A 15382-nucleotide genomic window follows, 5' to 3' on the forward strand; every position below is an offset into this window, starting at 1 on the left:
CAATATTGATTTTTTTTTTTAAATGCTTTAGGTGTCCATGTCTAATTTTGCCCCTTTCTATTTATTCCTTGGGGTGTATTCCTTTTTATGTAAATCTACTAAATCTACTAAAGAAGGGTGTGTGTCCTGTTAATGTACTGGAGGTGGCACTTGTCCTACTGGTAGGAAATGATTGGGGGGGCCAAAAATGGGGGGTTGGGGATGCTCAGTTGGAGGGTATAGGAAGGTTCTGCACTGCTGCTGCCCCCCACTGCCACTGCCCCCCATTGTAGTCTTGCTTACTGAGACTGCATGACTAAGGCTTTTAGGTTCTCACAAGAGGTCTGTGAGATGTTGCCAGAACACAGAAGCCTCAGCTGCTCTTTTCCTTGCTTCTCCAGTGCCAGCGGCAGAGGGCAAGCAGGACACCCCACCACACCCCCACACCATGGGAGAAGTGAGGAAAAGCAGCAGCAGCAGTGAGATCTTGTGAAAGTTCCATGTGATCTTGTTTCTGTGGGATTCTGCTGCCCAACGCAGATGCTTCAGTCCACCTTCAGGTGGACTGAAAGGGAAGGCAGCCCTCACACTGAAAAAGACTCCCTGCTGTGGCTGTATATGTTGATTTTATTTGAATCTGGGAGGAAGTTATGATAAAGGTGGTTTCTTTAACTGGACATTACTGGAATTTGAACTTGGGATGTCCTACATGCAAGGCCCAAAATGGGACTACTGAGATACCGTGCTTGTCAGTAGATCCAATGATTACTGGGAAGTTTGTCCAATATAATTGGGCCTATTCTGGCTAGAAAGGCCATGTTCCTTGTCACTAATGTCCTGGCCATTCATAGCAAAAGAATATGTATCAGGGCCCTGCCAGGTGATCATACAGGGGGAGCCTCTATCTAAGATGTTACGTGAAACTCTATGGGAAATAAATTGTGGGTAAGCCTGCACCTTAGGGGGAAAGACACTGTGTTCTTAAAATGTTCTTGGAGGGTTTGACGCACAAAGTTTCTCAGGTTAAGTGCCTCATGTACTCTCTTTTTTTGGGGGGGGGTAGTTTTCTCAAGAAAGAAAAGCTTTTACAGGGATATTTTTAGAGAGATACAGAATGGTGAGAGGTTCTGGCATAGGAGCCAACTCCTAGAGGTCAAAGTCCCTTCACCCCCCTAAAATATTTGAGGGGGACCCCCCCAAGTTAATGGGCATTGCCATGCAAATGGATCACTGCATCATGTGATCGATTATGCAGGGTGGGGCTTACCTGCCCACCACCAAATATTTTACTCAAGTTGGTGTTGCAAAACAGCAGTGTCTGGGCTGAAGGAAAACTCCACACAGCAAATGAGGAATAACAAAAGGTTTATTGCCTGGCTAGCCAGCAAGCTGACTTAGAGGAATCGGTTTCCAAAGTCTGAGCCCCCTAATAAAGGGAGGGGCTCCCTCATATATACATTTCTGTTATCTCTTAAGGCACTACATATGCATAAACTGTAGCAAAATCCTTCCAATCCTAGGTTACATCGCTCTATTAGCATACCATTTATGGTCTTTCCTTAATTGCATATACATTAAGCAATCACACAAAGAACTCTCTCTAAGCAGCACCTGGCTGCACGTGATCCCTTTGCATTCCTTTTCTTATATGGGTTTACCTAAGGGAGTTTAGGGACGCAGGTAGCGCTGTGGGTTAAACCACAGTGCCTAGGACTTGCAGATCAGAAGGTTGGCGGTTCGAATCCCCGCGATGGGGTGAGCTCCCGTTGCTCGGTCCCTGCTCCTGCCCACCTAGCAGTCCGAAAGCACGTCAAAGTGCAAGTAGATAAATAGGTACTGCTCTGGCGGGAAGGTAAACGGCGTTTCCGTGCACTGCTCTGGTTCGCCAGAAGTGGCTTGGTCATGCTGGCCACATGACCCAGAAGCTGTACGCTGGCTCCCTCGGCCAATAAAGCGAGATGAGCACTGCAACCCCAGAGTCAGTCATGACTGGACCTAATGGTCAGGGGTCCCTTTACCTTTTTAAGGGAGTTTAGGACATGGAGCAAGGCACATCTCCCTTTCTTATGCAGACACTCTGAAATGTGTTTTTGTGAGACAAAGATAACAACTCACGGTATGAGATTAGGATAGCCTGGCTTGAAGGTCTCTATATTCATCATTGGCACCCCTGGATTCTGGACAGACAAAAGGAAGTCTTGTCACATGGAAAATGGAGAAAGCTTTGTTTTCTGCTGCTCCAAGGGCCCCAGCCAACAGATTCAAGTGACAATAAAGGAGATTCCAACTAAACATTAGGAATAACTTATTGATGGTAAGAGCTGTTCAACAGTGGAACACACTCCCTCAGGTAGTGGTGGACTTTCCTACATGGCCATCTGCCAGAGATTCTTTACCTGTGATTTCTGCATTACAGGGTTGGACTAGATGATTCTTGGTGTCCTTTCCAACTCTACAGTTCTATGATTTTATAAGTGCTTCTTCACATAGCACACTTAAACTATGGAATTTGTTCTCTCAAGAGGTAGTGATGGCCACCAACTTGGATGGAATTAAACAAATCTATGGCAGTTAAGGCTATCAATGGACACTAGCAGTGATGACTATGCTCTACCTCCACTGTTGGAGGCAAGTTACTCTCTGAATACCAGTTTCCAGGAAGCATGAAAGGGGAGTGTGCTGTTGCGCTCTGTTCCTACTTGTTGGCTTCCCTTTGGGGCATCTGGTTAGCCACTATGAGAGGTGGATGTTGGACTAGGTGAGTCTTTTTCCTAATTCAGCATGGCTCTTCTTATGTTCTTAGACTTAGTAAGGGCAAAATGGTATGAAAAGAAGCAGGGAAGAGAGAGCAAGGGAATGAGGAGGCATAAGCTCTATTCAGTCATTCCATTAATGTCTTAAATGTCTTAGCTATCAGTTTCAGTTTCCTCTTTTCCACACTAAACATACACAATGCCCTCAACCATTCCTCATAAGACTTAAGTTTCCAGGCCCTTGGTCATCTTGCTTGCCCTTCTCTACACACGTTCTAGCCTGTCAACATCCTTCTCTAATCATGACACCCAGAACTGAACACAGTATTTCAGGTGTGTTCCAGATGTGTTCTGACCAAGGAAGAATAGAGCGGGACTGTTACTTCCCTTGATTAGTACACTATACTTCTGTTGATAAAGCCAAGAATAGCATTCTTTTTTTGCTGCTTCATCACACTGTTGACTCATGATAAACTTGTGTTCTTCTAAGACCCCAAGATCCTTTTCAGGTGTCCTCCATCTTATATTGGTGCAGCTGGTTTGTCCTGTCTAAGTTCAGAACCATACCTTTGTCCCTGCTGACATTTATTTTGTTAGTTTTGGCCCAATTCTCACATCCGTTAAGGTCATATTGAATCCTGATTCTGTCTTCTGTGGCATTAGCTACCTCTCCCAGTTTGGTGTCACCTGCAAATTTGATGAGCATCCCCTCAATTCCTTCATCCAAGTCATTTATGGAGATGTTGAACAATGGGCCTAGGACAGAACCCTGCAGCACCTCACATCTAATTTTTTTCAAGGATGATGAGGAACCATTAATGAGTACCATAATCCTTGGGTTTGGTCAGCCAACCAGCCACAAATTCACCTAAGTTACCTTGTTCAACCCACATTTTACCAGCTTCCTTGCAAGAATATCATGGCAGATGAAAGCTCATACCAATAACAAACTTAGTTGGTCTCTAAGGTGCTATTGGAAGGAATTATTTTATTTTGTCAAAACTCTTACTGTAATCTACCAAACTTGTAATGCCATCAAAAAAAGAAATGAGATTTGTTTGACATGACTTGTTTCTAAGAAACCTGTTTTGGGTCTTAGTAATCACATCATTATTTTCTAAGTGCTCACAGACCAAATGTTGAATTATTTGCTCTACAACCTTTCCTGGTATCGATGTCAAGCTCACCAGTCGGTAGTTACCTGGGTCTTCTCCCCCCCCCTTTTTTTTGAAGATGGGAGCAACATTTGCCTGCCTCCAGTCTGCAGGGACCTCACTTGTTCTCCAAGAATTCTCAGTGATCATCAGTGCCAAGTGATGGAGGGAAGGCCCCATTAAGATCTGGTCTATCTCAGTTTTCAGAGATAATGGGACTAACTCCACCCCATGCAATTCTGAGGCAGATTTTTAATGAAAAATTCTAAGGCATCCACCCTCCCCCCATTAAAGTTTTTCCTTCCAAACTACTAATATCACATTGGGAGCAGGGGGAGGGGCAGCGGCAGCCATTCTTTCCCCATACAATTCCCTCTGAGAGAGAACACAACCTAGTTCCTCCCACAGACCTTGCCTTACATGCATTCAATGCACATGACAGCAAGGAGCCCAGTGCACTAGCCTCTCAGTTTGTGGGCAGCTGTATACCTTATTTTAGAAGTGAAATAGGAGGGGTGCTATGCATATAGCACATAACCTAAGGTCACCTTGTAAAATAATCCACCGGACTGGGGATTCTAAAGTGGACCGTTGTTTCGTTTCAGGTCATGATCCATTAGGATTGAACAGGTTAGGCATAAGAATCTAAGAGCTTGCTGGATCAAGCCAATGGACCATCTAGTCCAACATCCTGTTCTCACAGTGGCGCACCTGCAAACAGGATTTGAGCACAAGAGCACTCTCCTCTCCTGTTGGTTCCAACAGCTGGCATTCAGAAGCATCACTGCCTCTGGCTTTGGAGGCAGAGCATAGTCATCATGGCTAGTAGCCGTCAATAGCCCTCTCCTCCATGCTTTTGTCTAATCCTCTTCTAAAGTCATTGGGGTTGGTGGCCATCTGTGCCTCATGTGAGGCATTCCATAGTTTAACTATGAGCTGCATGAAGATATCCTTTCTTTTATCTGTCTTGAATCTTCCAGTACTCAGCTTTGTTGGATGTCCACAAGTTCAAATATTGTGAGAGGGGTATGGCACATGGACACCAATTTTACAATGGGAATGCTCATCAATTTGAGGGGGCAGTCCCCTCAAATATTTTATTTGGGGGCTGAATACCCCCTCGTCCCCTAGGAGTTTGCTAGTGGGATAGCTCCAGATGGTGCTTTGAAGTAAGCCATCCATTAAACTAGCACTCTAAAAATGGATCCTTCTAGGGAGGAACTCTTATGAGCTCATCCACCTTTTCATTGGATTGGCTGGGTTGGATGGAATTTATCAATAAAAGCAGGAATGAGATGACTCATTGTTATCTCCCTGGCAATGAGGTAATACACCTAAAAGAGGATGTGACTCTCATCTGAAAAACGTATTTCCCCCTCCTCTTTGAATTCATTTCCCTGATGCAATGTGGCACAAAGAAATTAGAGTCATTGTATTATGATTAAAATGGGTATCTGTGTCAAGGCAATTTAATTCTGCCCAGAGACAACAATTCAGAAAATAACCCTCTCACACTGGAACTTTCTTCCCTGGAAGCTCAGAGGGCTTCATCCCACTTGCATATCGGCACTACACCAATTTTAACCAAATTGTGTTGTTTTTTTTAATTATACAAGAGGCTATAAATTGTAGCTTTGAAGACACAGGGATGGATAGTCATAGATCATTTCCTAATGAGTCGCAAAATGTTATTGGGATAAGGGAAGGAGCAAGGAGGCAAGATATCAAATGAGCTGTCATTTGAGTGATGGAGTTTGTCAGGAACTTCTGCTGTGCATTGCCTCTTGTGAACAGCATCAGTGCGGCTTCTTGGCAAAGAAACTTCCAGGTTGTCTCCACCAATCATGCCTGTTGGCTTCTCCTGTGCCACAAGAAGGTTGCCAAATCAGAAAAAAGATACATTAACAAATGAATTAACTGTGCCCTGAGGACTGAAAGACAGCATTTACTTTTGCAGCCAGAGGACTAAGGCTGCAGCAGACAGATAGGAGGGAAATAGGGCAACTCTATCAGTTCTGCTGAAACCTGCAACATTTGCATCACCTCCTTGTTTCCTCAGTTTCTGCATGAACATATCCCCTCCTCCCTCACAATCCCCCATTCCTTGTATAAAGGTAAAGGACCCCTGACAGTTAAGTCCAGTCGTGGACGACTCTGGGGTTGCGGCACTCATCTCACTCTACTGGCCGAGGGAGCCGGCATTTGTCCGCAGACAGCTTCCGGGTCATGTGGCCAGCATGACTAAGCCACTTCTGGCAAACCAGAGAAGCACACGGAAATGCTGTTTCCCTTCCCGCCAGAGCAGTACCTATTGATCTACTTGCATTTTGATGTGCTTTTGAACTGCTAGGTGGACAGGAGCTGGGACTGAGCAATGGGAGCTCACCCCGTCGCGGTTATTTGTGTATTTCCTTGTGTATTGTGCCTTTTAAACTGTGAGCCTGAGCACAGGGGCTGTCTTTTCACTGATCCTTGGCAACTGATCTAGGAGTCTTTTCAGCTGAAGAAGAGAGTTGAAAAAAGGAGTTATTAATAAGAAAACATAATATTATTTCTTGCCATGTATTATTTTACCATTAACTTGAAAAAGAACGCATGCATTTCAATACTATATAAAGACCCTCTCCTTGAAATAAGGAAAAGGTGGAAAGCCTAGTCCCAATGGGATTACATATGCATTACTGGCCCTATATGTCTAATTAACACAGTAATGCAAGTGGATTTCTTTAAAATGTTTCATCAATGTTGGATATGCCTGACAAAATTCAAACCATGCATTCATCAGCCATCCAGACATTGTTGGAGGCAAAGTAGTACAAGTGAAGCAATTGTTTTTATGCTTGTAGTGGAATGTGCAAGCCTATTAGAGGGATGTGATGCGAGATGTGAAAGGATGGGTCAAGAGTTCCAGTAGCACTTTTTATTAGGATTTGTTTGAAAGGTGATGTTGCATTTGAAGATGAAGAAGTAATGGCTGGTTATTGATTTCTGCACACACAAATCAACACAAAAATGAAAGGGTAAGATTTCCCAAACTGTGTAAAAGTGAAGAACACTAGAATTTATGGACATCCAATAAGCTGGATGCTGGAGGATTCAGGATAGACAAAAGGAAGAACTTCATGCACGATATTGTTAAACTGTGGAACTCACTCGCACAGGAGGCAGGGATGGTCGCCAACTTGGAGAGCTTTGAAAGAGGATTGGACAAATTCATGGAGGATAAGGCTATCAGCAGCTACTAGCCATGGTGGCTGTGTTCTGCCTCCCTCCACAGTCAGAGATACCACGGGGGTGAGGGAGAGTGCTCTTGTGCTTGGGTCCTGTTTCTTGGTTGACTATAGGCATCTGGTTGGCCATTATGATAACAGGATGCTGCACTATGTTTCTCATGTTCTTAGGATCTTAAGAAGGTAGGAAGGCATCATGGGTCAGTGGTAGGGCACAGGCTTTGCTTGCCAGAAAAAGACAATTCAGAGATACAATCATCAGCATCTCTGGTTAAAGCAGGGAAAGACCCCTGTCTGAAACCCTGGGGAGCCACTGCCAGTCAGTGTTGGCAACAGCTGGGTAGGTGGTCTGACTCAGATTAAGATAGCTTCCTCAGTTAATTTTGTCAGGCGTTTGTTGATGATTTAAAGCAGAGGTGAGGAACCTCAAGCCTTTGCCAGCCCTGCTCCGTGCTCCCCTCAAGCGCTTTTGCCTGGCTGGAATATATGTGTCCTTGAACTGTGATAATGCTTGTTGATTGCCAGGATTGAGAGATGTTTGTGCATGTTGGTGGGTGCTGCATGAAAGGCTTTTTTTGGCTTTTGCATGAACGCATTCTGGAATGCAGCCCACTGTACAAAAGATGAGAGTCTCATCCAGTTCCCCAATTTTTACCTCTGGCCCCACCCACCACTAGGATGCATCTCTTGGAAGGTTGCCCAGGGCCAAGGGCTATCTAAAAATATCCCAGGGTTCTCTTTTGGTCCACAGAACAACAGTTTCTCCCCCCCCCCAAAAAAAAAAAATCATGCAAAATCCAACCAGCTCAAGCCATGTGGGTTTATTAACGAGTGACACAGCAGGCTACAGCAAACCACATGTCTAAATTGCTCAAAAAGCCACATAATAGAGACAAACATAAACAAACCTATATGCTAACTCTCTTCCTACATTTACTAGGGTGCTGCTATTGCAACACCTAATAATGTAGGCTGCCAAAGATCAATCCAACTGCTTATCTTCCAGTGTGATGTATTCTATCACCTGCCAGCAAATCCCTTTGGCATTCTGCATAGGACTAGAAGATCAGTTCCTATACAAAGGAAGAAATGGGCACAGAATTGGCATCAGAAACAAGCCAGCGGGAAAACATTTCATTCCCTCAGAATGCTCTGTGGTGGACATCTTTGGTGGCACTTGAAACATCTGAGAACTGGGAGGGAGGCATGGGCCATCTTTATTTCCCCCAACACTTCCTGCATCTGCCACCAGGGCTGGGGCTATGAGAGACAGGAGCAACGGCCACCACCCAGGAAGGAATTCCTGCCCGATCTACCTTCTTCGTCACTCAATGGACTCATGTGCCAGTAGACTCAGTAGCAGAATGGCATTTGCTGGAACATCAGAGAACAAACTGTGGGAGCCTCACATATATCTTTGCCTTGGTGCAGTGGCTATTGCATCACTATCTGTTTTATTGTGTTTCAAATATATTATAAAGGTAAAGGGACTCCTAACCATTAGGTCCAGTCGCAGATGACTCCGGGGTTGCTGTGCTCATCTCGCTTTACTGGCCGAGGGAGCCAGCGTACAGCTTCCAGGTCATGTGACCAGGATGACTAAGCCACTTCTGGCGAACCAGAGCAGTGCACGGAAATGCCGTTTACCTTCCCACCAGAGCGGTACCTATTTATCTACTTGCACTTTGACGTGCTTTCGAACTGCTAGGTTGGCAGGAGCAGGGACTGAGCAATGGGAGCTCACCCCATTGCTGGGATTCGAACCATGACCTTCTGATCAGCAAGCCCTAGGCTCTGTGGTTTAACCCACAGCGCCACCCACATCCCTCAGATATATTATAAGCTACCTCAAAAACTTCAGTTAGTGGGCGGGGTATAAACACTCCTAAATAAATGAATAAACTTCCATGTGCAACTGCTGAATTGCAACTTATTAAGAAGCTGAGTTGTATAGATTTGAGTCTGAGTTAATACAATGGCTTTTGATCCCACTGCAGGGATCATCTATTCAGCAGTGCTCGCTTATGAAAGGTCAGTATGCTTATTTTGCACATTTATAAGCTCAAATCAAATGGTCACTCACAGACTGTACTTTTTGTATTTCATTGCCATTTAACTCCAATGTTTACATTTCCCCTGTACACCTATGTGTATACAGTGGTACCTCAGGTTACATACGCTTCAGGTTACAGACTCCGCTAACCCAGAAATAGTACCTCGGGTTAAGAACTTTGCTTCAGGATGAGAACAGAAATTGGGCTCCGGCGGCGTGTCAGCAGCAGGAAGCCCCATTAGCTAAAGTGGTGCTTCAGGTTAAGAACAGTTTCAGGTTAAGAACGGACCTCCGGAACGAATTAAGTACGTAACCAGAGGTACCACTGTATATACTTTCCAATGAGAATTATACCATATGCATCTAATTCTAGTCCATGGAGGTATATGCCATGAAAAATGTGTTAGTCTTTAAGGTTCCACAGGACATTTTGTTGCTTAACCTCAAATAGTGTTTTGAGTCAGCGGGTGGGGGGGGGAGTAGGAAATGAATTGCTTATTGTTCTTTCCATACCTTCATACCAGCTTTCCCCCATCAATTCACAGCTGGGAAAAGACACAGTGCAGAACCTCTGATAAAAGCCAAACTATCTTTTAGTTGGCTTGTTCTTTTACTCATGTGAACCTTATAGGGCTGTTGCTGCTCTGTGTGTGTGTTTTGCACAATTTAAACAATATTAATATGTATTGGCTCATTTATCAGCTTTTCTATTTTACTGAAGAAACTGTTGCCAACATGTGGTAAAATCTTCTATTGACTATATCACCCTAAACTTGGACCCCTCCCTTGGTAGGTCTCCTTTCCCACTTGGACACATGAAATCCTTCTTGTTTGGTTTTGCAAATACTGTACTGCAAAGGTATTAATGCCTATGGGGAACATGCAGGTTTCATTAGAAGAACAAATGAGGAAGCTTCTTCCCCAAATACATGCCACCCAATATGTAACAGACTTCACAAAAGCATCTAGTTTCCAAATAGGAGATGCACTAGAGTTTACATCTAACTCAAAGTGGCACCAGGTGATCTAGATGCCCTGCTTAACCCCACATGTGTGACAAAACCCAAATATAAGAAAAGATTCACATCTACTACTCCAGACTTCAGCCTTATCCCTTCAGGAAGAGGAATCTGATCTCAGGGTTATGAGACTTCAGGAAATGAAGCCCAGACAGAAGTGGTGGTGAAGGGTAACAGCAGCAGAATCAGCAGCCACAAAATGCATCATCCAACCTCTTCTTTAGTTTCATTCCCTGTGTCAGTAGTCAATTCAATTTGGGACAGTGGTGCCCTCCCCTGCTGCTACCTGGACCTTCATGATCTGAGGTTCTAAGCTAGGATTGCCTGATCAGGAGCATCCCAGACTCTGAGATTTCAGGATCCAAACCAGAATCAAGGATGTCATGGGAGACGGTCTTGGTGATGTCCCACTACTGAGCCATGGAGATGGAGGTTAACTGGGGGAGGGGATGAGGATCAGAGGAAGGCAGATCCCCAGAGAGCCATAATTTGCAGCTGGCTCTTATCAGGCTAAAGCTTGCATGGTGCACACATAAGTCTTCTTTAAAAAAAAATAATTAAAAAATAAGCCACTCTCACCCACCTGCAGATTCAGGCAAACCTGGAGTGGGCCATGCAAACCTGGATACTTCAGGTCAGCTATGGAGAGCTCCAGACCTCCAGAGCTGACCCTGCTCTAAGCCATAGCTTACTTAGCTTGCTTGTCTGGCTGTCAGCAGCTGGAAGGCTTCCGGCCTAGATAAACAGCACACAGTGGTGGTAATTACAAGAATGGAACAAAGTTCAAACTAAAGAACATAATATTAAGATATAATAAAACAGGCAGGAGAAGTTATTATGTAAAGAACCAGAAGAGGAAGTTGAGGGAAATCGATGGTATATCATGCCTGTAAAAATGGCAAAAATGTATAGAATAGGCTCCAATAAATGTTGGAAGTGTAATGAGAAGGAAGGCATGTTTTATCACATGTGGTGGAATTGTAACATAATTTTTAAAAATTGGGGGACTTCCAGTCTGCTGCAGAATGGAAATGATGGTGCAGCTCATGTCGTCTGATTAAAGGGAGACCATTCTGAGGCTGTTTGGGCATTAGGGGAGAGTGCCAGGGCTAGGCACCCCCCTAGAGAACCCAATGGATGAAGTGGGGCATAAAGAGGACCAGCGGAGTGATTATACTCCCACAACCTCCTGTGAACCCGCTGCTGCCGCAAGGTGAGTGGAGCGGGGGAGGAAAAGCAGTCGAGATTGCTCACGGCTTCACCGCAACCCTACAGTCAAAGCCACAAGTCATCACCAAAAGCAGCAGATTTTCCAGCAAGGTCTTTGGATCTAAATCTTATTTAAGGAGAAAATTGGAAGCTTTTAAAATGAAAAGTTGATTTGGCAAAAACGGAAAAACAGGAAGTCAACTTCCGTTTTCTGGCTCACAGGCAATTGCAAAGGGAACAATTTGTGAGTGAGAGAAAAGACTTTTTGCAGCCTTTAGAGGGACTTTATTATATCATTTTATTGGGTACAGAGATTTCCCTTCTGATTGAACTTGACTGGTGAGTTTGAACTTGATCTATTGCTCCTTGTTATTGGCATTTGGAACTTAAACTAGAAGTCGACTGAACAGCTCTGGTATTAGTATTATTGCAGCTAGCAGAGGCTGACAATTGGTGATCGCATTATTTGGATTGCAAAAAACATCCATTTACATGTCTGCCTATTTGGAGGTCCCTGGAACTTCACAATCGAACCTGAAGCTTGGAGGGGAACACTCAGCTAATCCTGGGGATTTACTCCTGGAAAGGCTGAGTGCCTGGAACAGCTGGAGGTGAAAAGTTGGAAAGCAACATACTTCATAAAGTGATTGTAGAAGACCAGGGCATGGAACAATTTGGTATACAATTGCCAATTTTGGAATTATAAAATAACTATCTTGATTGGATGTACAAACTACACATTTTAATGCTTCCAGATTAAACAGGGCTCCGTCATCGCTTATCATCAAAGGAGTGACCCAGTGTTGTGCTCCTCCCTCCAGAAGGTTAATGAGGAATCTCACTCTCTCTGTGTCGTCTTGTAATTCCTTCCCCGTAATCTTCATTAGGGACGCGAGTGGTGCTGTGGTGTAAACCACACAGCCTAGGGCTTGCTGATCAGGTTGGTGGTAGGCAGTCAGCAGTCAGCGGTTTGAATTCCCACGATGGGGTGAGCTCCCGTTGTTCAGTCCCGGCTCCTGCCAACCTAGCAGTTCAAAAGCACGTCAAAGTGCAAATAGATAAATAGGTACTGCTCCGGCGGGAAGGTAAACAATGCTTTCATGCACTGCTCTGGTTTTCTAGAAGCAGCTTAGTCATGCTGGCCTCATGACCCGGAAGCTGTCTGCGGACAACCACCGGCTTCCTTGGCCTATAGAGTGAGATGAGAGCAGTGGCGTAGCGTGGGTTGTCAGCACCCGGGACAAGGCAAGTAATTTGCGCCCCCTAACCCTGGATTTGCGCCCCTAACCCTATCCCTAACCCTAACCCCCAGATGTTGCGCCCGGTGCGGCCGGCCCCCCCTGCACCCCCCACGCTACGCCACTGGATGAGAGTGCAACCCCAGAGTCGTCTGCAACTAGACCTAACGGTCAGGGGTACCTTTACCTTTACCTTTAATCTTCATGAACCAAAGAAATCCCATCCTGAATGATAAATAGTCCAATTTCCCCCCAGAAAACTTGGGGGGAGGGGCAACTAGAGACTTAGACATTTGCAAGTCCCGTTCTTGAGCTAACTGCTTGTTCTGCTCTCCAAAAGCTCCTGCTAGATGATCGAACTGTGATTTAAGTTGCAAATATTGTTACCATAGTACCTGATAGGGGTCACCTTCAGTGCCCGTCACCCCTGCCCCCCTCAGCGCGCCTCCAGCTGCTCCTTGCTCTTTGGACATCCCAACTCTTTCCTGGTCATCTGATGTGAAGAGTGGATATGCTTCAAGCTGGCAGGAGCTGGCAGGCTACTGGCATATATAAACAGCACACAGTGGTGGTAATTACAAGAAGACTTATTGTATACAGTCATTAGCCTCAGAACTGCACACACTAGCAACTATCCATTACAATTGAAGCATCTGAGCCATCATCACATTTCCGGGAGGAACCAGGAAAGTCTCTACCCCTCCTCCTTTTTGATTGACGCCTCTCTTTGACCTTTGTTCTCCTGCAAACCCTTGGACTTTCAGGGTCAGCTCCCACCCCTTCTTCTGCTGAAGATTCTCCCCTCCCCTGAGAGGTGACTAATGGCTGCTCGCCAGAGGGCTGGACTGCATCCAGCCCGCTCTCACTGTATTGATAAGGTACATTCTCTCCTCCTTCTGGAAAGGGGGACTCTAACCCACTGCTTTTGGCTGGCTGAGAGAAAGGCACGTCTCTCTCTTCCCCTTCTGACTGACTGCCTTCCCCCCTGCTTGAACTGCTCCTCTGGACTGTGGGAAGCTATGTGCATGACACTGGCCCTGAGTAAGTCCCTTAATTATGTTGACCACCAGCACTGGGCTTGCTATGAAAACAGGCCTTGCTCAGTTGTCCTTTTGCAAATGCCAGTGTCATCTTGAAATAATGTCTCATTGGAGCAGTTATGGTTCTTTCCAGAAAGAAGAGAAGAGAAAGAATATAATTAGGCTTGGTTGGCAGCACAAAACTGCACAAATAAATATGTATCATGTGACCAAGTCACCAGGAGGGGCACATTCTCCCTGTAATTATGCAAATAAATCCACAGGGCGCTCTCTGGGATCAACCGCCTTGTACATTTGTATTAATCAGAGGCAATGTAACTGACAAGGGAATCTATTCCGCTGCTTTCCTGGCAAGAGGCAAATCTAATGGCAGAGGAGTCTGCACCACAGTTTGCTGCAGAAGGCAGAGGGCTGCCTGCCTTATCTCAACAAGTCCTTTAGGTATCTGGGGGAGGCCACCAAACCCACAGCAGCTCTGAATAAATAACACTTTCTCCACTTCAAAGTTCACCAGTTCAACCCTCCACAATGCACACATACAAATGTTGATTGTCCCCTGGAACTTGCACTGTTTTTTATATCCTCCTTCTCTGTATAGGATGCTGGGGCATCTGTTTAATGCAAAGATGTTTGCATATCCTCAGATGAACTTTTCTGACACTTCAGCAAGAACAGCTGGATTTGGGGGCAAATAACACAGCCCTGGATTTTGTATTCAAGGCCCTGAGCTGCCTGATTTGTCCCCGGGTTGAAGCCTCTACTTTATCAAGCAGCAGATGAAAAAAGGCAGTTGGTTTCTGGTGTTTCTCTGATATATTTCCCCTTCTTTCTTTCTTTCTTTCTTTCTTTCTTTCTTTCTTTCTTTCTTTTTTTAAGAACAAAACAAAAAAGAATTTCTAACCATTTAAGAAAGATGAGAAATGTTTTATTTGGAATGGGGCAAGATCTGTTTTTACCATAAGAACAGTGGTATTCAATCTGACCCATAATCTGTCTTGCCCAGTGAACAGATTGGGTGCCAGGATCATATCAGTGACTGTAACAGTCAGTTCTGAGAATTTCACGTCACACTGGAGTGTGACCAAGACACATTGTTTGAGGAACCAGCTTGTGGGGGAAAGAAGGCAATCCTCCAGGGCGCTAATACCTTCCCCTAAGCCCTCTACCCCCCCCCATCTCCTACCCAATGAGGCCCTTATTGCCATAGTAGGTGAATAAGACTGACTTCACATCAGGTCTTTCCATTTCTTTGCCAGAAAAAGCAGCTTGTGGGGGCTTGTGGGGGGCAGGGAGCAGCTCTGATGGTGAGTAGGCTGCAGGCAGAATTTGAAACTTGATAGCTGAGAATGGGGTTTGGGAAGAGTACGAGAGCTCTCCAAACCTTCTCTTTACTGAATCTGGTAGCTCAGACATCTCCAGCATAGGTGCCCTTTATGTGTTTTTGGACTCCAACTCCTATCAGTCTCAGCCAGCATAACAAATAGTCAGTAATGATGGGAGCTGCAGCCCACCAAGAACACAGGGTTGGGGAACACGGTGATTAGGTTTTGGCTGTGTTGGAGGATTCAGGACAAACGAAAGGAAGTGCTTCTTAATACCATGCATAGTATGAGGCAATGTTGGCCACCAACCTGGGTAGCTTTAAAAAAGGATTAGACAAATTCATGGAGGTAATGGCTGCCAGTCCATTTGCTTTGCCTACACAGT

At 45.0% G+C, this 15382-nt stretch overlaps 1 long non-coding RNA gene across 4 annotated transcripts in view; it reads right to left on the reverse strand.

The window, feature by feature from the left end:
• Nucleotides 1-2008: 2008 nt before the first annotated feature.
• The window catches only part of LOC309333866, a 45715-nt gene continuing 32341 nt past the window's right edge, over nt 2009-15382 (reverse strand). For 3 of the 4 annotated variants that reach the window (XR_014152727.1, XR_014152728.1, XR_014152730.1), the window contains 5 exons: nt 13031-13177; nt 8025-8189; nt 6273-6386; nt 4420-5747; nt 2009-3952 (listed from right to left, as the gene is read on the reverse strand). This is a non-coding gene — a long non-coding RNA (uncharacterized lncRNA). The remainder of the gene's footprint in view (nt 3953-4419; nt 5748-6272; nt 6387-8024; nt 8190-13030; nt 13178-15382) is intronic. The other variant, XR_014152729.1, reaches the window with a different exon arrangement.

The sequence above is a fragment of the Podarcis erhardii genome, assembly GCF_964252035.2.
Source record: "Podarcis erhardii genome assembly, chromosome: Z".
Classification (NCBI taxonomy): domain Eukaryota; kingdom Metazoa; phylum Chordata; class Lepidosauria; order Squamata; family Lacertidae; genus Podarcis; species Podarcis erhardii.